The sequence below is a fragment of the Oncorhynchus clarkii genome, chromosome 28 (assembly GCF_045791955.1).
Source record: "Oncorhynchus clarkii lewisi isolate Uvic-CL-2024 chromosome 28, UVic_Ocla_1.0, whole genome shotgun sequence".
In the NCBI taxonomy this organism is placed as follows: domain Eukaryota; kingdom Metazoa; phylum Chordata; class Actinopteri; order Salmoniformes; family Salmonidae; genus Oncorhynchus; species Oncorhynchus clarkii.
This window is the reverse complement of record NC_092174.1, coordinates 7141680-7165787: the sequence shown is the minus strand read 5'-3', so window position 1 is coordinate 7165787 and position 24108 is coordinate 7141680.

Sequence of the window (24108 nt, the reverse complement as noted above, 5' to 3'; positions counted from 1 at the left end):
TGATGACAATATCCTTGATGAATGTTGTGTATATAATGTTATGGTAGCATGATATAACATGTACTTTTTTTCAGGTTTGAATGAGACAAAATATTCCCATAACCGTATTCTTTAAATAAAGTTATTGTTTTATTATTATTATTATATTACTTGTTTATCTCTTTCCTTATCAAAAGTAAGACCAAATGCCATTTGTAATGTAACTTCATCTGCCTGATAGATGAAAAGATAATTAGCATTTTTGTTCAGATATGTAACATTTTAATTAGGTATTAGAGTAATAAAGCAACTGAGGAAAAACTTGACTGAACTAAAATATAAACGCAACATGTCTAGTGTTGGTCCCATGTTTCATGTGCTGAAACAAAAGAACCCAGAAATGTTCTACACACACAAAAAGCTTATTTCGCTCAAATTTGGTGCACACATTTGTTTATGTCCCTGTTAGTGAGCATTTCTCCTTTGCCAAGACAATCCATCCAACTGAAAGGTGTGGCATGTCAATCATTACACCTTGTGCTGGGGACAATAAAAGGCAGTTTTGTCACACAACACAACACACTCTTCACAGATAAATCCCGGTTTCAACTGTAGATGGCATCGTGTGGGCGAGCTGTTTGCTGATGTCACCGTTGTGAACAGAGTGCCCCATGGTGGCGGTGGGGTTATGGTATGGGCAGCATAAGCTATGGACAACAAACGCAATTGCATTTTATCGATGGCAATTTGAATGCACAGAGATACCGCGACTAGCTCCTAAGGCCCATTGTTGTGCCACTCATCCACCGCCATCACCTTGTGTTTCAGAATGATAATGCACGGGCTAATGGCACAAGGATCTGTACACAATTCCTGCAAGCTGAAAATGTCCCACTTCTTCAATGGCCTGCATACTCACCAGACCTGTCACCCATGGAGCATGTTTGGGATGCTCTGTATTGATGTGTATGACAGCAACTTGGCATAGCCATTGAAGAGGAGTGGGACAACATTCCACAGGCCACAATCAACAGCCTGAGCAACTTTATGGGAATGAAATGTTTTGCATTGCATGAGGCAAATGTTGGTCACACCAGATATTGACTCGTTTTCTGATCTACGCCCCTACCTTTTTTTTAAGGTATCTGTGACCAACAGATGTATATCTTAATTCCCAAATTGAATGATAAATTGAATAATTTCCTTATATGAACTGTAACTCTCTACAATCTTTGAAGTTGTTGCATGTTGGGTTTTACATTTTTGTTCAGTGTAAATTGCTACTGTTTATACCACTTGAAAGGAAGAAAAATGCATTTTTTTGTTGACTCCGTAAAGCATGAACTCCGTCAGATTTTTGTCTAACGTCAACTCTGTCAGACTGCTGAAAGACCTGATATGTTAGGGGCAAAAATGGCACTGATGGCTAACCCCCTTAAACATGGGGGGCGGGGAGTAAATATTCGGAAAAAAATATTGTACTCACTGTTCTGGAACATACTTTAACAATTTAAGTATTTGCTTAGCTTGACATAGATGGGCATCTATGATAGGGGTGAGGGCCACAAAAAAAAGGAACTTGTCATGAGGGGCTGCAGTGGATCATGGGTATGTGTACCCACATCCATGCCCCATTTCCCACCTTGCGAGCAAAACAGTTTGAGGCCCCCCTCCTGACAGCAATTCTGCACATTTTGCCACGGGACAGAGAAGATTTAGCAATTTTATAAAAATGTCATGCAATTCTACGCATTTTGCCATGTGGTGGAGAAAAATGTTTGCAGTTTTTAACCATTGTGTTGTCTTAAGGGTCAAAAAAGACCCGCCACTATGTTTAACAACAGAGAAAAGCCCCTAAATTATGATTACTTTTCCTAGAGTGACCACAACATTAGAAAAAGTGAAACATTTACTTTGTTCATATTTCCATGAAAGCTGTACACCACCAGGGTACAAAGATTGTCTTGATCTGGCAGTTATAAAATAATTTACACGCCACAAAAACCACAAAGATACACACATACACACACACAATGAGAAATTCAGATTATATGTGCTACTGATTGAACTCAGACAAAACTAAAATGTTCTTGTGCATGTGCAGCATCTGGCCTCCATGACTCCACACATGACTCAAGTTCACAGACAAAATGTAAAAACATTTCAGACAAAATAAACAACATTTCTGACAAAATAAACAACATTTATGACAAAATAAACATTTCTTGAAAGCATTGTTTACTAATGGGGAATGCAGTCAGATGCTATAAAGGTGCTGCAGATGACAGCCCCCCCCCCAGATCTCTCTTTGCTGAAGCCATGAGTGCATGTTTCAGTGCCCAACAGGTCGTGGATCTGATTTTTTCAGATGTCCCGGAGGAACAAGAGAACAATGATTTAGAAGAGGAGGAGTTATCTGAAGAAGAAGATGGGGAAGAATTACAACCCAGAGCACGATGCATCATCTTCAGATGAAGAAGAAATCCCCCAAGCTGAAAGAGAGACATTTTTGTCAAAGAACAACAAAATAACATGGCCCTTGTCACCATATGACAACCAAGGTCGGACGGCAGCACAAAATGTCATAAGGATGACCCCATGGCCCACAAGACATGCAGTTGCCCATGCCCAGGACATCGCCTCAACATTCTACATGTTCATCACACCAGCCATCAAAAATATAATCCTGGAGATTACAAATTTGGAGGGTTTCTGTAAATATGGAGACAACTAGAAAATGATATATGAGATTGACCTGCGTGCCTACATAGGGCTGCTAATCTTAGCGGGTGTGTATAGGTCTCGAGGCGAGGTTACATGTAGTCTCTGGGATGCAGAGAGTGGAAGGGCAATTTTTCGTGCCACGATGCCACTGAAAGTCTTTCAACACTTTCTCAATAATGCTACGATTTGATAACCATGAGTCAAGACCTGCGAGACATGTGAGAGACAAACTGGCAGCCAAAAGAGAGGTCTCGGAGAAGTGGGTGGAGCGTCTGCCATAGTTCTACAACCCTGGGCCTGAAGTAACAGTGGATTAGCAACTGGTTCCATTCAGAGGTGCATTTTTATTTTCATATCTGTAATGTAAGTGATTTTCACTGTTAATTTTATTATGTATTGCTGTAATATCATTTATTTATGTCATTGTTTTCTGTGACACTGATACTAATTACTGATACTAATTTCTTTTGACAAAATATCACTGTCCTTTCTGGCAGTATATGCCCAGCAAGCCAGCAAGGTATGGCATCAAGATATGGGTGGCCTGTGACACACAATCCAGCTACACTTGGAAGATGCAAGTCTACAAAGGGAAGCCGACCAGTGGAGGCCCAGAGAAGAACCAGGGGATGCGGGTTGTGCTTGATGTGACAGATGGACTGAGGGGGCACAACTCAGCCTGCAGCTCCTGAAGAGGAAGATCACCATGGTTGGCACAGTTAGAAAGAACAAGCCTGAGCTTCCCCCTCCACTCCTCGCAACAAGGGGGAGATAGGCCTTCTCATCAAAGTTTGCATTCACCCCACCACCACTTTAGTTTATTACCTCCCAAAGAATGTGGTCCTCCTGAGGACACTGTACAGAACGTCTGAGATCAGTGATCGTCATCATCCTGGACTACAACCGCAACAAAGAAGGCATGGACAACCTGAACAAGGTGATTGGAACTTACAGCAGGAGGATGACTGCCCGCTGTTCCCTGGTCATCTTCAATTACATCATTGATGTGTCCTCATTCAATGCCTTCATGATAAGGAACAAGATCAACCCTACCTGGATACCTGATAAGCGGAACAAGAGGAGGGTGTTCCTGGAGCAGCTGGGAAAGGCACTTTTAACCCCACACATTCAAAGAAGGGAGCGCCTCCCCTGCACAGAAGCCTCTGCAGCGCTTGTGAAAGCTGTTCAGGGGGCAGAATCTTGAGGCTGCAGGAGGAGATGCCAATTCTGCCCCCAAAGAAGGACTGTAAAACAAATACTATGTGCTGCACATGTGAGAAATACATCTGCAAAGTCCATGCACACACTTGCGTGCTGTCCTACATGTGCTAATTAGAGTTTTTGTTTTGAATCTGTATTATCTTATTTTATTCTTATTTATTGATGTTGTTTACACACCTTGTGGGTGGGGGCAACGGTAAAAGAAATGGGTGAAGACTAATATTTTGTAGTTGAATTCCTCGTTGTACAGTATATAAGAATATATCACTATGTTGCCAAATAAATTCAAGACTGCTGTTGTTTCCCTTCAATAAAATGCATTCAAAACTACTTTCTGAACATTTCTGCTACTTTCTTAGGCTATACAAGTGCTATCTCTTGCTAAAAAATGTATGTTTACACTTATGGAGTACCATTAGCAACCTCTACTTTAGTAAAGAAAACAATTATGACAGGTGTTGTAATAAAAACAAGTGTTGTCCACTGATTAAATGCAGTCTTTCTGCATTGTGAAGAAGGAAAACCCAGATATTCACAAAGTTTGATGAATGACAGGTTGGTTCTTCATCCTAAATTGACTTGGGGTTTAAAATTCAATTAAGCTGCTTTATTTTAGGGATTTAGAGAAAGCTGGTCTTTTACCCTTAGGACAAGGGGAGTATACAGAATGTTAAGATTACACAAGGGTTGATATGATAACTGATGATCAATGGGCCCCACACCGGTTGGTAATTTGAAACATGCTTACTACAAGTTTATATAGCTGGCCGCTAGAATAATTTACCAATCTAAAAAAAATCTGACATGGGCTAACCAAATTTTGAAATCGCATCTTGTGTATTCTATTATTCCAGCCCGACTGGGTTGAAAATAAAATCAATTATTATTATTATTCGTCCTACAAAAGGGGGGATTAGATTGAGATTTTGTGTCACTGATCTACACACACACACACACAATACCCCATAATGTTAAAGTGGAATTTTGTTTGAAGAATTATTTTTCAAATTAAGATTTTTTTTTAAGCTGAAATGTCTTGCGTCAAGTATTCAACCCCTTTCTTATGGCAAACGTTGCACAATCCAGGTGTGTAAAGCTCTTTGTCATGTATACTCCCTCTCTGGCCTCTAGATCACCAGACTGCTGATTATTAAGCACACCTGTCACCATCGTCATGCGCACCAGCGCTTATTGACACTCACCTGGACTCCATCACCTCCTTGATTACCAAATCTATTTATGTCACTTCCTTTTGGTTCCTTCCCCAGGCGTAATTGTTTTTGTTTCATGTTGGTGCTCTGTTCATTTATTAAATGTATTCACTCCCTGAACTTGCTTCACACCTGCCAAAGTGAAGCATAAGGAAATGTTGTTTGTTTTGTTTTGGAGGTGACGTCGGGTCTGGGTTCCGCTGTCGGAGCAACCGAGGATGCCTCAGCCGACTCTTCAGGCTTTCATGCCTTAGCTAGCTTGTCAGGTTTTCAAGCCTCGGCAGGCTCGGCAGGCTCCTGTGCCTTAGCTGGCTTGCTAGGCTCTTGTGCTTCAGGCTGCTCATCAGGTTCATGTGCTTCTACGGAGGCGACCGGTTCGCTCCTGATTCCTGGGAATGTCCCTCTGGTTGGCTTCCTGCGACTGGAGCCGTGGGGGTGCCCGTTAGCGTTACACTCTTTGAGACTTACCCAGAAAGACTCACAGCTGTAATGGCTGCCAAAGGTGATTCTAACATGTATTGACTTAGGGGTGTGAATACATATGTAAATTAGATATTTCTGTATTTAATTTTCAATAAATATGCAGAAATGTCTAAACATTTTCACTTTATCATGTGTGTGTATGTGTGTGTGTAGCTGGGTGAGGAAAAACATACTTAATCCAGTATGAATACTTTCTGGATGCACTGCAAATAGAATAACGTTCCCTGGAGTATTTAATAGTGTTATAATTCTAAACAAAAATAAGTTTGTAGAATTAGAAAAATCTAATGTTAGCATTACATACAATGCCTTTAAACAGTTGTTGGACAAAAAAATAATAATTAAATGAATTTTATGGTGTCTGACGGAGTTTATATAAATCCTGGTGCATTCTAAGAAAATCAAACAAATTAGGTTCTTCTTTTTTAAATGGTCTCATAGTTTAAACATTGGTCTATCAAAATGTACACTGAGTGCACAAATATTAAGAACACCTTCCTAATAGTGAGTTGCACCCCTTTTTGCCATCAGAATAGCCTCAATTTGTTGGATCGTTGACCCTACAAGGTGTCGAAAGCATTCCACAGGGATGCTGGCCCATGTTGACTCCAATGCTTCCCACAGTTGTGAAGTTGGCTGGATAACTTTTTGGGTGGTGGATAATTCTTGATACACACAGGAAACTGTTGGGTGTGAAAAACCCAGCAGTGTTGCAGTTATTGACACACTCAAACCAGTGAGCCTGGCACCTTCCATCATACCCTGTTCAAAGGCGCTTAAATCTGATGTCTTGCCCATTCACATTCTGAATGGCCCACATACACAAGACATGCCTCAATTGTCTCAAGACTTTTTAACTTCTTATGGCTGGGGGCAGTATTGAGTAGCTTGGATGAATAAGGTGCCCAGAGGTGCCCAGAGTAAACTGCCTGCTCCTCAGTCCAAGTTGCTAATATATGCAAATTATTATTAGTATTGTTCTAAAACTGTTTGAATGATGTCTGTGAGTATAACAGAACTCATATGGCAGGCAAAAACCTGAGAAAAAATCCAACCAGGAAGTGGGAAATCTGAGGTTGGTCGATTTTCAACTCAGCTCCTATTGAAGATACAGTGGGATATTGGTCATGTGTCACTTCCTAAGGCTACCACTAGATGCCAACCGTCTTTAGAAACTTGTTTGAGGCTTCTACTGTAAAGGGGGGCTGAATTAGAGGGGAATGAGTCAGAGGTCTGCCAGCAGTCACGAGCTGGTCACACGCATTCACATGAGAGGTATCTCCCATTCCATTTGCTTTTCTTAAGACAAATTAATTTTCCGGTTGGAACATTATTGAAGATTTATGTTAAAAACATTCTAAAGATTGATTCTATACAACGTTTGACATGTTTCTACGGACTGTAACGGAACTTTTTGACATTTCGTCTGCAACTAGTGAACGCGCTTCGTGAGTTTTGATTTGTTCACCAAACTCGCTAACAAAAGTAGCTATTTGTACATAAATGATGGATATTATCGAACAAATCATTTATTGTGGAACTGGGATTCCTGGGAGTGCATTCTGATGAAGATCATCAAAGGTAAGTGAATATTTATAATGTTATTTCTGACTTCTTGATATCTTTTTGGCTTGTTGGGTCTCTGAGCACCGTACTCAGATTATTGCATGGTTTGCTTTTTCCTTAAAGCTTCTTGAAATCTGACACAGCGGTTGCATTAAGGAGAAGATTATCTATACTTCCATGTATAACACTTGTATTTTCATAAACATTTATGATGAGCATTTCTGTAAATTGATGTGGCTCTCTGCAATATCACTGGATGTTTTTGGAACTACTGAACATAACGCACCAATGTTTACTGAGATTTTTTTATATAACTATGAACTTTATCGAACAAAACATACATGTATTGTGTAACATGAAGTCCTATGAGTGTCATCTGATGAAGATCATCAAAGGTTAGTGATTAATTCTCTCTCTATTTCTGATTTTTGTGACTCCACTCTTTGGCTGTAAAAATGACTGTTTTTCTGTGACTTGGCTCTGACCTAACATAATCGTTTGAGGTGCTTTCGCTGTAAAGCCTATTTTAAATCAGACACTGTGGTCGGATTAACAACAAGATTACCTTTAAAATGTTACAAGATATTTGTATGTTTGAGGAATTTTAATTATGAGATTTCTGTTGTTTTGAATTTGGCGACCTGCACTTTCACTGGCTGTTGTCATATCGATCCCGTTAACGGGATTTCAGCCCTAAGACGTTTTTAACCTGTCTCTTCCCATTTATTTACACTGATTTGAAGTGGATTTAACAAGTGACATCAATAAAAGATAATAGCTTTCGCTTGGTGCATTCAGTATAGTTTTGAGGATCAGAGAAGTGAAGATGTTGTTTCTCACCTTTACCACCTGGGGGGCGGCCAGTCAGGTCCAGTACCCAGTTTTACAGGGGGGGTTGAAACCCAGGTCCTCAAGCTTAAATATGAGCTTGGAGGGTACTATGGTGTTGAATGCTGAGTTATAGTCAATGAACAGCATTCTTACATGGGTATTCCTCTTGTCCAGATGGGATAGGGCAGTGTGCAGTGTGATGGCGATTGCATTGTCTGTGGACCTATTGGGACGGTAAGCAAATTTAAGTGGGTCTAGGGTGACAGGTAAGGTGGAGGTGATATGATCCTTGACTAGTCTCTCAAAGCACTTCATGATGACCGAAGTGAATGCTACGGGGCGATAGTCATTTAGTTCAGTTACCTTTGCATTCTTGGGTACAGGAACAATGGTGGCCATCTTGAAGCATGTGGGGACAGCAGCCTGGGATAGGGAGAGACTGAATATGTCTGTAAACACACCAGCCAACTGGTCTGTGCATGCTCTGAGGACGCGACTATGGATGCCGTCTGGGCCAGCAGCCTTGTGAGGGTTAACATATCAAATGTCTTTCTCAAGTCGGCCACGGAGAAGGAGAGCTCACAGACCTTGGTAGGGGGCTGCGTCGGTGGCACTGTATTATCCTCAACGCGGGCAAAGAAGAAAATTAGCTCTCTTACGAGTCGACGTGTGAATTTTGATTTTGACTATTTACATCAGATGCGATCAGGACATTTGGGGGCAGGCCGAACCACATAAACATTCATGGACATTTAGTTAACTAGCTGTTGTTAGCTAGTTTGACCTGGGGGATGAACATTAGGGTTGTTATTTTACTTGAAATGCATATGGTCATTTTCTAAATATTATTAAATGTATTGTTTCTCTAATGATTTAACCACAGATTAAATGGGAATCCTAGTTAGATGCTTGGTGATGCGCACTTGCAGGATGAAATTATTGACTACCATGGGTTCGTGTTATTGTACAGGTAAATTCAGATTTAAAACATTGTTTGTTTTGTTCCTCCTGAACACAACCCTGGATGAACTCATTGAAATGGTCATGTTATAACTCCATAATGCAGCTTATTGACACTTTATGCAAAGTGAAATCCTCTTCATGCTAGCCTGGCTTACAGTACCTGTGTTAAATGCTGAAGGTTAGCCCACTGCTTTCTCTCATTGATCGTTATTGTTGACTATCTTGGACCTGTCAGGACACAGCAGGAAAGGAGAGGTTCAGGACCCTGACGCTCAGCTACTAGCACGGTGCACAAGGAGTTGTACTGGTGAACCCTAGTCTGAGGTGCTGAGCACTCTTGACTAGTCAGGATCGAGGGAAAGATCAACTGAGCAAATTACAGAGAGATCCTAGATGAAAACCTGATCCAGACCGCTCAGGACCTCAGACTGGGTTTCACCATCCAACAGGACAAAGCCCCTAAGCACACAGCCAAGAAAATGCAGGAGTGGCTTCGGGACAAGTCTCTGAATGTCCTTAACTGGCCAAGTTGCATGGTGCACAGCTATTTTTACGTTTCTCCAGAGATGCTTGATCAGGTTCAAGTCCGGGCTCTGGCTGCGCCGCTTAACCTCTCCAGGGTATGTGGGACGCTAGCGTCCCATCTGGCCAACATCCAGTGAGGTTGCAGAGCGCCAAATTAAATTACAAAAATGCTCATTATAAAAATTCAGAAAAAAAACATATTTTACATAGGTTTAAATATTAACTTATTGTTAAACCAACCACAGTGTCATATTTATAAAATGCTTTTCGGCGAAAGCATACCTAGCCCAGAACATACCTAGCCCAGAACATAGCCCAGTTGACAAATTATTACAAACAGTAACCAGCCAAGCAGAAGCGTTACAAAACTCAGAAATAGAGATAAAATGAATCCCTTACCTTTGATGATCTTCATATGGTGGCAATCAGAAGACATTAATTTACTCAATAAATGTTCCTTTTGTTCGATGAAGTCTCTTTATATATATATTATATATATATATATACAAAAACCTCAGTTTTGTTAGTGCGTTTTCTTCAGTAATCCACATGCTCAAACTCAGTCAAAACAATGTATCCGTAAAGTTCACAGAAACATGTCAAACGATGTTTATATTCAATCCTCAGGTTGTTTTTTAGCCTACATGATCTATAATATTTCAACCGGACAATAACGTTGTCAACAAAACCCTGCGCCCGTGCATCGACTACCAGGGCCTCAACGACATCACGGTGAAGAACCGCTACCCGTTACTACTCATCTCCTCAGCCTTCGAGTCGCTCCAGGGGGCCACCGCGTTCTCCAAGCTGGACTTAACAGAACGTATACCACCTGGTGTGGATACGGGAAGGGGACGAGTGAAAGACTGCCTTCAACATGGTCAGCGGTCACTACGAGTATCTGATCATGCCATTTAGCCTTACCAACACCCCTGTTGTGTTCCAGGCTCTGGTGAATGATGTTCTCCGCGACATGTTGAACTGGTTCGTCTTTGTCTACCTCGACTTCCTTGTTTTCTCCTGCTCAGCCCAAGAACATGTGCTCCATGTCCAATAGGTTCTCCAAAGCCTCGTGGAGAACCAGCTTTTTGTGAAAGCAGAGAAGTGCAAATTCCATCACTCCACCATCCCCTTCTTGGGTTACATTATCACTGCAGGGAGTGTACAGATGGATCCCAGGAAGGTGAGATAAGTGGTGGATTGGCCCCAGCCTACGTCCAGAGTGCAACTGTAACATTTCCTGGGATTCGACAACTTCTATTGATGCTTTATCCGGGGTTACAGCACCCTGGCATCCCGCCTGTCTGCATTCACCTCTCCCAAGGTGCCGTTCACGCGGTCCCCAGATGCTGACTGGGCGTTCCGGGATCTCAAACTGTTTCACCACAGCTCCCATCTTGGTTCATCGTGATCCGTCCCGCCAGTTCGTGGTGGAGACCAATGCTTCGGATGTCGGAGATGGGGCTGTCCTGTCCCAGCGTTCTGCCCTGGATACATCCCTGCGCCTTCTTCTCCTATCGCCTCAATGCCACTAGGAGGGAAAAAATGTGGGGAATCATGAGCTTCTCTCTGTGAAGATGGTGTTGGATGAGTGGAGGCACTTGCTGGAGGGGGTGGATCATCCATTAATTGTGTGGACAGACCACAAGAACCTAGAATATCTCCGCACCACTAAGCATCTTAATTTCAGGCATGCTAGGTGGTCCCTGCATTTCACCTGGTTCAACTTCTCCCTCTCATACCGACCGGGATCCAAGAATGTCAAGCCGGAGGCGCTGTCACGCCACTATAGCCCCACGGCTACACCCCTGGTACCCGAGACCATCTTCCCACCTCGTGCCTCGTGACGCTCTCAGCTGGGGAATAGGGAAGCAGTGTTACCAGCCCAACCCCGGGAGGGGGGCCTACAAGCTTGCCTGCCACTCGGGCTCTATCGGACCCTGACCTTTGTGCGACAAAGCTTTTGGTGGCCTGCCATGGTTCCTAACGTCTCCATGTTCATCGCCGCATGCACGATCTGTACCCAAAACAAAACTCCCCGGCAAGCTCCGGCTAATCTCCTTCAACCTCTGCCTGTTCCTCACCATCCCTGGTCTCACATCTGGACTTTGTCATAGATCTCCCCCCGTCTAATGGCAACACTGCCATCCCCACTTCATTCCTCTCCCCGAGCTACCCTCCGCCAAAGAGAAGGCCATGCTCATGGTGCAGCACATCTTCCGGATCCATGGACTCCCAGTGGACATGGTCTCCGACCGGGCTCCTCAGTTCTCGTCACAGTTCCGGAAGGCATTCTGCACACTCACTGGGTCGTCGGCCAGCCTGTCCTCTGGGTTCCACCCCCAGTCCAGCGGCCAGTCGGAGAAAGCCAACCAAGACCTAGAGACAATGCTTGCTGCCTGGTTTCCGCCAACCCCACCACCTGGAGCCAGCAACTAGTGTGGGCCAAATATGCCCGCAACACCCAGCTCCCCCGTATCGTCTCGGGCAGAGGTTATGGCTGTCCACTTGAGATCTGCCCCTCTGGGTGGAGTCCCCAATCTTTCCCCCCTGTTTATCAGCCCTTTCCCCATCTCCAAGATCATTAGCCCATCTGCTGTTCGTCTTCTGTTGCCCCGTACCCTCCGTATACATCCCACTCTTCATGTGTCTAGGATCCAGCCCATATCACACCCCTTTGTCTCCCTTTTCCCCCTCTCCCCCGTCTCATCAACGGCCAACCAGCGTACACTGTGAGGCGTCATCTGAAGGGTTGGCCTCGGGGCAGGGGATTCCAGTACCTGGTTGACTGGGAGGGTTATGGCCCGGAGGAGAGGTGCTGGGTTCCCGCCAGGGACATCCTGGACCCAGGCCTCATCACTGATTTCCAACGCCGGTACCGCGGTCAACCAGGTATGCACCCAGGTAGGACACCAGGTGGCGCCCCTAGAGAGGGGGGGGTACTGTCACACCCTGATCTGTTTTACCTGTCTTTGGGCTTGACTCCACCCCCTTCCAGGTGTCGCCCATCTTCCTCAGTATCCCCAGCGTATTTATACCTGTGTTGTCTGTTGTCAGCTAGCCAGCTGGAGTTTGATGGCTGGCTTGCTAACTAACATTGAACCTATTAGGTTAACTTTAGCTTGCTATGACAATCGGTTTGTATTGCTAGTAATGCTACTCTATCGATTTGGATTATAGTTAATTTTTTAGCTAGATAACTAACGTTAACGTGACATGTCTTAACAAAAGACCCCAAGTTAAAGCTTGCTGTTAGCTAGCTAACATTAGCTGATGTTAGGTGGCTGGCTTGCTAGCTAACATTAACTTATGTGTATGAAGTGTGTGTAATGTTAGTGATGTTTTCTCAGAATTCCATTTCGTATTGCTAGTTATAGCCTAATGTTAGCTAGCTAACTAGCTAACATTGAACCTATTGGTTAACTTTAGCTAGCTATGACAATCAGTTTGTATTGCTAGTTAAAGCTTGCTGTTAGCTAGCCAGCTGAAGTTAGATGGCTGGCTAGCTACGGTAGCTAACATTACCTGTATGAACTGTTTGTAGTGACGTTATCTCAGAATGCCTTTCGCATCTAATGTATAATAATGCTAAAATATTTATATCTGGATTTTTTTGTCTTTCAGCATCAATCAGTAGAACACATCTGACTCTAATCCACCAGTAATACAGTCATCAAAAAGAGAGCTGGCCCTGGCAAGCAAAGGCAGCAGCGCAGTCATGCACCATTTTTTTACCAACTACGGAGTTGGGAAAATACGTGTGGACCTGAATTGTGATAACTGCAGTGGCCAAAACAAGAACAAGTTACTCTTATCTAAACTTTTAGTCTTAATCTTTATTACACTACTCACAGTTTAGCACGTGTCCTCACATGTGAATCCTTAGAGGGTATGAGCAATGCTGAATGTTTTTCCTCCTAATCCTGGACTATCGGACCACCATTTTATTACATTTGCAATCGAAACAAATAATCTGCTCAGACCCCAACCAAGGATCAGCATCAATCAGTAGAACACATCTGACCCTAAACCAAGGATCATCAAAAGCTGTCCTATAAATTCTCAGACAACCCAAAGATTCCTAGACTCCTTCCACCTACCCAAGGACATCAGAGTACAAAAATCAGTTAACCACCTAACTGAGGAACTCAATTTAACCTTGCGTAATAACCTATATGAAGTCGCACCCCTATAAACAAAAAACATTTGTCATAAGAAACTAGCTCCCTGGTATACAGAAAATACCTGAACTTTGAAGAAAGCTTCCAGAAACTTGGAACGAAAATGGCGGTACATCAAACTGGAAATCTTCCAACTAGCTTGGAACGACAGTACAGTATAGAAGAGCCCTCACTGCTGCTCGACTATCCTATTTTTCCAACTTAAATTGAGGAAAATAAAAACAATCTTTCGCAAAGCTAACTAAAAAGCAAAATTCCCCAAGAGAGGATGGCTTTCACTTCAGCAGTGATGAATTCATGAACTTCTTTGATGAAAAGATCATGATCATTAGAAAGCAAATGATGGACTCCTCTTTAAATCTGCAAATTCCTCCAAAGCTCAGTTGTCCTGAGTCTGCTCAACTCTGTCCGGACCTAGGATCAAGGGAGGCACTCAAGTTTTTATATATTATATCTCTTGACACATTGATGAAAATAATCATGGCCTCCGAACCTTCAAGCTGCATACTGGACCCTATTCCAACTAAACTACTGAAAGAGCTGCTTCCTGTGCTTGGACCTCCTATATTGAACATAATAAATGGCTCTCTATCCATCAGATGTGTAACAAACTCACTAAATGTGGCAGTAATAAAGCCTTCCTTGAAAAAGCCAAACCTTGACCCAGAAAATTTAAAATCCTATCGGTCTATATCGAATCTCCCATTCCTCTCACAAATGTTTGAAAAAGCTGTTTTTGATACCATCGATCACCACATTCTTTTGGAAAGATTGGAAACCCAAATTGGTCTACACGGGCAAGTTCTTGCATTGCTTAGATCTTATCTGTCAGAAAGATATCAGTGTGTCTCTGTATATAGTTTGTCCTCTGACAAATCAACTGTAAATGCCGGTGTTCCTCAAGGCTCCGTTTTAGGACCACTATTGTTTTCACTATATATTTTAACTCTTGGTGATGTCATTAGGAAACATAATGTTAACTTTCACTGCTATACGGACGACACACAGCTGTAAATTTCGATGAAACATGGTGAAGCCCCAAAATTGCCCCCCTTGGAAGCCTGTGTTTCAGACATAAGGAAGTGGATGGCGGCAAATGTTCTACTTTTAAATTCGGACAAAACAGATGCTAATTCTAGGTCCCAAGAAACAAAGAGATCTTCTGATGAATCTTACAATTAGTCTTGATGGTTGGCTCAAAGAAAACTGTGAAGGACCTTGGCGTTACCCTGGATCCTGATCTCTCTTTTGACGAACATATCAAGACTGTTTCAAGGACAGCTTTTTTCCATCTACGTAACATTGCAAAACTCAGAAATTTTCTCTCCAAAATGCTCTACTTTCCGGCTAACAGGATAAAGCACTAAATAAACTTCAGTTAGTGCTAAATACAGCTGCTAGAATCTTGACTAGAACAAAAAAAAATGTATCATATTACTCCAGTGCTAGCTTCTCTACACTGGCTTCCTGTTAAGACAAGGGCTGTTTTCAAGGTTTTCCCGCTAACCTACAAAGCAATTCATGGGCTTTCTCCTACATATCGTTCCAATTTGGTCCTGCCGTACCGCCTTACTGTCCCTAGAATTTCTAAGCAAACAGCTGGAGGCAGGGGACTGGAGTCACTGGCTTACTGGTGCTCTTCCGACTCTTTACTGGTGCTCTTAAGAGCACTTTACTGATGCTCTTCCGACTCTTCTTTTGAGTCGCTGACGTGATCTTCCTGTCCGGGTGGACAACCCCCTTGGATTTGTGCTGTGGGGGAGATCTTCGTGGGCTTTACTCGGCCATGTCTCAGGATGGTAAGTTGGTGGTTGAAGATATTACCCTCTAGTGGTGGGGGGGATGTGCTTTGGCAAAGTGGGTGGGGTTATATCCTGCCTGTGTGGCCCTGTACGGGGGTATCGTCGGACAGTGTCTCCCGACCCCTCCTGTCTCAGCCTCCAGTATTTATGCTGCAATGGTTTATGTCTCGGGGGCTAGGGTCAGTCTGTTACATTTGGAGTATTTCTCCTGTCTTATCCGGTGTCCTGTGTGAATTTAAGTATGCTCTAATTATCTCTCTTTTTCTATCTTTCTTTCTTGCTCTCTTTCTCTCTTTCTTTCTTTCTTTCTCTCTCTCTTTCTTTCTTTCTTTCTTTGCTGGTCATCTATGAACATTTTAACATCTTGGCCATGTTCTGTTATAGTCCGGCACAGCCAGAAGAGGACTGGCCACCTTTCATAGCCTGGTTCCTCTCTAGGTTTCTTCCTGGGTTTACGGCCTTTCTAGGGAGTCTTTCCTAGCCACCGTGCATCTACACCTGCATTGCTTGCTGTTTGGGGTTTTAGGCTGGGTTTCTGTACAACACTTTGTGACATCAGCTGATGTAAAAAGGGCTTTATAAATACATTCGATTGATTGATTGATTGAAAGGGTGTAGACAAAGGAGAGCTCTCCAGTGGGTACCAAAACTTTCAAAGGCCCTTTTCTCAAAAGTGAGATTAAAAGTTTATCAACTTTCAAAGCAGAATTACTTTCCCGTTGTTCCTAAAAAAATGCAGTGTACGATATACAATTTTGTAGCTCTGAATCTCTACTTTTATCCAATATAAAAAACCCAATTTCAAATTTTGCTACATAAAACCGATTTGAGCTGGTCAGTCACATATTGTCACGGGTATTGTAAGGGAAGACCCCCCTAAAATGGACAAAAATGAATGCAAACATATTGGCACCGTACAAAACATATACATGATGTCCAATACTACTCAAATGGACGGCATTTCATTCAAAGCTTATGGCAAATGCCAAGTGTCAAACAGCAAAAATCCAAAAGATGGCGAGTGCTCCACAGTAGATTTTCATATTGCAAATGCACATCTAGTCAAGACCCAAGAGTCAATTTGTATAAATTTGCAAAACAAAAAAATGTATCATCCTGTAAAAAAGTGCTTTCTGGACCGTTTTTCGAAATTCTTTCAATTTAAGAACTGTATGAACATACCTTTGTCATATTTTATTGTCACATTTTTTTCTTGTCCATAAGGCATATGTTTTGTCCATTTACAATATGATTTCATAGGAAGTCTAAAGTCGAAGTCAAAAGTCAGTGAACCATTTCCAAATGCCATAAGAAGTGTCCAAATGTAATATGAAAGTATTGAAAGTACCAAATCAGGATGTTATGTCCATTTGCCATGTACGATCATAGGAATTCAGTTTCCAAACCCAAAATTCAGTGAACCATGTCCAAATGGCATTTATACTGCCCAAATGATATATATGTTAAACCATGAATCAGCCTAGATGGTCTATTTGTCATGTATGATGAGGGAGAAGTGGGACTGTTGTCTTTTAATGATTTTTTTTAAAAACATCCGAAATGACCAGGGGCGCCCTCTATTGGATGAGCACGGGTGGTGGGTGCTCCCTTCCCAACCGTTGCTCCCTTCCCAATGTGCTTCTGGTAACCCATTCCAATCACCAGGTGCATGGCTTTCCATTTGCAATATGTTTCAATGGGCATTTACCATCACGAATTTGACACACTCCAAAAATACTGCAGAAATGCAAAATTGACTGGCCCGATGAGCTTGGGATGGCCGGGCACTGATAGTGGTTCCTCTGCATCGCTCGTTGGTGTTGATTTTAGAATGTCAATTTGGTAATGGTCTATCACTGCTTAAACATATTGCAATTAGACAAAGTCAGCCAGCAAGTCACCGTCCATCAGTTAATTAGATATCATTCTGACACCAAACTGATACAAACTGACACCACAACCACTTTTTCCCACTCGTTTAGAAGCCAACTATCACATATTTCAGAGCAGGCCCATAATTCACAGCGCCTTCTGTTTAAACCATAATAAAAACGTAAAACACATAGTTACGTTCTAGCTGCGGGTCCAGTTCTGACATTATGTGTAGGCCTAGCTGAGGCGACCCTGAATCCCAAGTTTCGGCTCAATAGGTCATTTGGAGCCCGAGAAGCTACCTTAATTGGGGCTGAAAATCCAAATTTTCCGTGCGTTGCTACAGGGTCCTTGAGTAAGCTATCGGACAGAAACGTTAGGGTCCGCCTCTATGGGCCGAGGCGGTTTCAAAGCACCCAGTCTTGCGACTCCGGGACTTTTCTAAATGTGATAATTTTCATGATGGTTAAAATGAATTTAAGTTATTGCAAATGTAAGAGGCTGTTTCTCGGTCTGAGAACATTCTAGAGCCACATAACTCACCGTGCACTATCGACTTGAGCTCTAGAACAGGTTCCTAAAGTTTCAGAGCTCTAGGTCTGATGGTTCTTTGATAGTTTGAACAAAGGTAACTATTGCAGGCTCTGTGTGTCTGTTAGCCCCACACGATGTCACTCCGTCCTTGCTGTGTATGTGAGAGAGCTTTTCTTGGAAATCTGATGGGAGGAATGACTGATTTACAGTTCATGAGGGTTACCTAGTCACACATATGAAGTTTTGGAAAGATGTGACTTTTTTAACCCTTCGAAACAGCCCCTGTGACCCCAATTTAAGGCACGTCCGGTTGGCACAGGAAGCTTAAAGTAAACACATATCCTCATTGGGGTAGGCTTTTACAGAATCCTGAGTTTAAAGTCTTAATTTAAGAATTTACTGATTTACACAGGGTTGAATGCAGTGATTTTCACAAACTGCAGTTTTGGTTTATCAAAACACCTTTAGGGTGAATTTAACCACTACCGGTTGCTCCAGGAAGTTTAGAATCAACACAGGTAGACCTCATAGTGGCCCGATGGATTGTCATCGAAGACAGGTTCATAAGGCCTTCATAACCCACATATGCTTCAGGTTAAATTTAGGGGAAAAGGCAATGTATTTCTATGGGGATAGAAGTCATTGCAAACTGTTTGATGTAAACACATTATTTTCACTGTTAAGTGTTAATGCCACACGGTCAAGGTTTGCACAGATCGGGAGGACCTCAGGAATTGTGCTTCTAACACTAACGGTTCTCCCGCTGTCACCCAAAAGCACCTGAAATTTATGGCCAGGCTTCATTTTGGGCCTACTTCTTTTCACGGTCACTGCGCTCAGACCGAAGTGGGGCATCTCGTTGAACTCGGCACAGCCTAGAGATTATGGTAATGCCATTGCAGGATCTGTGTGTCTTTAACTTGTTGCGTCGAGCAAACCCGTATCCGGTAGCGTAATCATAGCCTCAAGCTCATTACCATGCATAGTCAAGCATCTTTTCGTGACAAAATATCTTGTTTAAAACGGGAATGTTTTTTTATCCAAAAATTAAAAGAGCGCCCCCTATATCCAAGAAGTTAAGCCCCGCACTGTGTCACTCCATCCTTTATGTGTGTGTATGTGTACGTTTTTTCTTCGACATCTGTTGGGAGAAATGACTGATTTACAGTTCACGAGGGTTGCCTAATCACACATTTGAAGTTTTGGAACGATCTGACCTTTTTAACCCTTCCAAACAGCCCCTATGACCCCAATTTAAGGTACTTCCGGTTGACACAGGAAGCTGAAAGGGAACACATACACAAATTTGAGTTTTAAGTCTTTACGTTAAGAACTGACTTATTTACAGAGGGTTGAATGAGTGAGTGTTATTTCAGAAAATCACGGAAATCACGTAGAGTTTCAACACCCACCTTAACAGATTCGTCTGAACATGCCGCAAAAATACATTTCTTTGACCATCACCGATTGTACATTGTACGATTTCTCAAAAATTAGGATAGATAAATGGCTGGTCCTTTTTTCCTGACACCGAAGGTTCATGTACTTTGACGTAAGGCGGTCAAATTAGCGCTCTATTTTCATTTTTGACCTTTAACTTCTTGGAACTCTGGGGGCGCTATTTCATTATTGGATAAAAAAACATTCCCGTTTTAAGCGCGATATTTTGTCACGAAAAGATGCTCGACTATGCATATAATTGAAATATAAAAGAAAACACTCTGACGTTTCCAAATCTGCAAATATATTGTCTGTGAGTGCCCCAGAACTGATGCTACAGGCGAAACCATGATGAAATTTCAAACAGGAAGTGGACCCAGATTTTGAAGGCGCTGTGTTTCAATGAGTCCTTATATGGCTGTGTATGGGTCACGAATGAGCTTAAACTTTCTGTCGTTTCCCCATAGTGTCGACAGCATTGTGACGTATTTGTAGGCATATCATTGGAAGATTGACCATTTTACACTACATATACCAGGTGGCCGCTTGGTGTCCTCCGTCGCAATTATTGCGTAATCTCCAGGTGCATGTATTTTTCTGTTTGCTTCCGAGGAGAAACCCAACTGCCACAAATGATTTATCATCGAATAGATATGTGAAAACACCTTGAGGATTGATTCTAAACAACGTTTGCCATGTTTCTGTCGATATTATGGAGTTAATTTGGAAAAAAGTTTGGCGTTGTAATGACTGAATTTTCTGGGGTTTTTCTTAGCCAAACGTGATGAACAAAACGGAGCGATTTCTCCTACACAAATAATATTTTTGGAAAAACTGAACATTTGCGATCTAACTAAAATGTTGCCTGCTGAATGCTAGGCTTAATGCTATGCTAGCTATCAATACTCTTACACAAATGCTTGTGTAGCTATGGTTGAAAAGCATATTTTGAAAATCTGAGATGACAGTGTTGTTAACAAAAGGCTAAGCTTGTGAGTCAATATATTTCTTTCATTTCATTTGCGATTTTCATGAATAGTTAACCTCTTGGATCTCTAGGGGCGCTATTTCATTTTTGGATAAAAAACGTTCCCGTTTTAAGCGCAATATTTTGTCACAAAAAGATGCTCGACTATGCATATTATTGACCGTTTTGGAAAGAAAACACTCTGAAGTTTCAGAATATGCAAAGATATTGTCTGTAAGTGCCCCAGAACTCATTCTACAGGCGAAACCAAGATGATACGTCAACCAGGAAATGAGCAGAATCTCTGAAGCTCTGTTTTCCATTGTCTCCTTATATGGCTGTGATTGCGCAAGGAATGAGCCTACACTTTCTGTCGTTTCCCCAAGGTGTTTGCAGCATTGTGACGTATTTGTAGGCATTTCATTGGAAGATTGACCATAAGAGACTACATTTTCCAAGTGTCCGCCTGGTGTCCCTGCGTCGAAATTGGAGCGTAAAGCCAGGTGCAATTATTTTTCCATTTGAGAGCAAGGAGAAACCAGGCTTCCACGAAGGATATATCATCGAAGAGATATGTGGAAAAACACCTTGAGGATTGATTCTAAACCACGTTTGCCATGTTTCAGTCGATATTATGGAGTTAATTTGGAAAAAAGTTCGCGTTTTGAGGGCTGAATTTTCATTTTTTTTTTTTTTTTTTTTTGGTAGCCAAATGTGATGTACAAAACGGAGCTATTTCTAATACACAAAGAATCTTTTTGGAAAAACTGAGCATCTGCTATCTAACTGAGAGTCTCCTCATTGAAAACATCAGAAGTTCTTCAAAGGTAAGTTATTTTATTTGAAGGCTTTACTTGTTTTTGTGATAGTTGCCTGCTAAATGCTAACGCTAATGCTAACGCTAAATGCTACGCTAGCTAGCTACTGTTACACAAATGATTGTTTTCCTATTGTTGAAAAGCATTTTTTGAAAATCTGAGATGGAAACCGAATGTCTGAGAGACTTCGTTCGATGACTTCCCGGAAGATCTGGCCCCGGTGCACGGCCCGACACCGTCAGCGAATGTTAAACACATTCGGGGACGTCTAGTAAGGGACAGTACATTTGCAATATGGAGATTCTCATCGATCATACAGCAAATGCAGAAAAGTGCCCTTCAGGTATGTTAGGCCTGAGACAAAGTTAATAGTCGACCGTGCCACTATACCCTCCAGACATTGGCTTCGAGGGCATTATCACTTGGTTTTCATGGATTTCATGGATTTCACCATGAGACCAATGGTGACTTTCAAACAGTTAGAGTTTAATGGGTGTTATAGGAAAAATCTGAGGATGGATCAACAACATTGTTGTTACTCCTTCATTACTAACCTAAATGAAAGAGTGAAAAGAAGGAAGCCTTTAGAATGAAAATATTCCAAAACATGCATCCTGTTTGCAACAAGGCACTAAAGTAAAACTTTATGTCCTCAATACAAAGTGTTATGTTTGGGGCAATTCCAACAAAAAACCATCACTGAGTACCACTCCTCGTATTTTCAATCATGGTGGTGTTTGCATCATGTTATGGGTATGCTTGTCATCGACAAGGACTAGGGAGTTTTATAGGATTAAAAGAATAAGAATATAGCTAAGTACAGGCAAAATCCTAGAGGAAAACCTGTCTGTCTACTTTCCAACAGACACTAGGAGACAAATTCACCTTTCAGCAGGACAATAACCTAAAACACAAGGCCAAATATTGACTGGAATTGCTTACCAAGACGACATTGAATGTTCCTGAGTTGTCTAGTTATAGTTTTGACATAAATTGGCTTGAAAATCTATGGCAAGACTTGAAAATGGCTGTCTAGCAATGATCAACAACCAACTTGACAGAACTTGAAGAAGACATGAAATTGTTGATCGACAGTGCTGTAGCAGTATTGTTTAATAATGTGCTATTGAAATCATCAAGAGTGATAGAGTGCTGCATCAGATGACTTGGCCTCCACAATCCCCTGACCTCAACCAAATTAAGATGGTTTGGGATGAGTCAGACTGCAGAGGAAAAGCAGCCAACAAGTGCTCAGCATATGTGGGAACTCATACAAGACTGTTGGAAAAACATTCCTGGTGAAGCTGGTTGAGAGAATGCCAAGAGTGTGCAAAGGATCTCAAATATAACATATTTTGATTTGTTTAACACTTTTTTGGTTACTACATGATTCCATGTGTTAATTCATAGTTTTGATGTCTTCACTATTATTCTACAATGTAGAAAATAGTAAAAATAAAGAAATACCCTTGAATTAGTAGGTGTTCTAAAACTTTTGACCGGTAGTGTATGTCCACAAGCCTACCTCAACATTCAAGACTGAGAACACACTTCTCAAGATGTCACCAAAGCAGGTTCCAGCCTTTCTAGGGAGTTTTTCATAGCCACCGTCATTCTACATCTGCATTGCTTGCTGTTTGGGGTTTTAGGCTGGGTTTCTGTATAGCACTTTGTAACACCGGCTGATGGTAAAAAGGGCTTTATAAATACATTTGATTGATTGATTGATTGATTGATTGATTGAGAAAGGGACCAGTGGAAAATACTACTAAGCTATGTTTTAGGGAATCGTCTCAGAGCCCAGTGTATGATTATGTGCTTATGTTCAGTGTCAGGAGAATTTTCCCAAATAGAACACGATAAGTCCGCTCTGTCAGATGTCAAAGGCTTCCCATGTCCTTCATCCAGCCAATACTAGCAGATGTTATATGGTTGTGCAGCCTTAAAACTGATTCTATAAGACCAAGACACAAGTGGTTTTTGAGCAAAGAACAAAATGCATGTTTCATCATTTTTTGTGACATATAGTAAGATAGGATTAACAAGAGTTAAGTTAAGTATTTATTCAAATAGCTGCAGTTCATTCAAAGTATTTCCACCTCTACGTTGTGATAATAGTTTTGCCTAGGATACAAATCCAGTCTCCTAAAGTTAATATAAATTAAGTCATTGAGAAAAAAATGAAAATGGTTATACAGTATATACAGTATATAGTGAAAAATATAGTTCTCATGTAATCAAACAAATATCATGGTTACAAATAGAAAAATACACACATTGACCCAAAATGTGTCACCATCTACCAGGCGATTGAAATAGTGACTCAGAAGAATACTGTAAGGCATAGCGTGTTTAATGGAAAGAACTATGATCTTTTCGGCAGGTTCAATATATGTTTTCTTGTAAGCTTCTGGCTTAATGTAGGTTATCTTGTTGGTTTCTGGTTTCTGGATGAAAAACCCCTAGCCAGCAGCATTCTAAAGAAACAAGAATCAACACTGTGTCTACTGCACTTTTAAGCAAATGTAAAGCTATGTGGTTACTTGGGCAATGTTAACTGCGAGAAACGAAGCAAAACAGTGTTACCCAGACCATGAGGTGAGACTACCAAAGGAAACGTTTCCAAAACGGGTATTTAGTGTTATAAAATCCTCAGTTCTGTTTTTACTCTGAAATATGCTGCTATATTCTTTAATGATTTCAAGAGCACATTATTATGCATTACTGCTACAGAACTATTGATCTAATAATTACATTTACATCATGGTAACCATTTGTCCTTTCAGATTTCTCTTTCACAACAAGATTTCTCTTTCACAACTCTTAAATTATTAAAATTAACACTGTCTATTGCCCCACAATACATGTTCAAAATGGCAATATGTAACTTTTTTGGGCTACTCAACCAAATTCACATAAAAATGTTACTGAGTTACTGTATCTGTAATTTCATTGAAAGCAAGTCTAAGAAGCAGTATATCTGTTGTATGT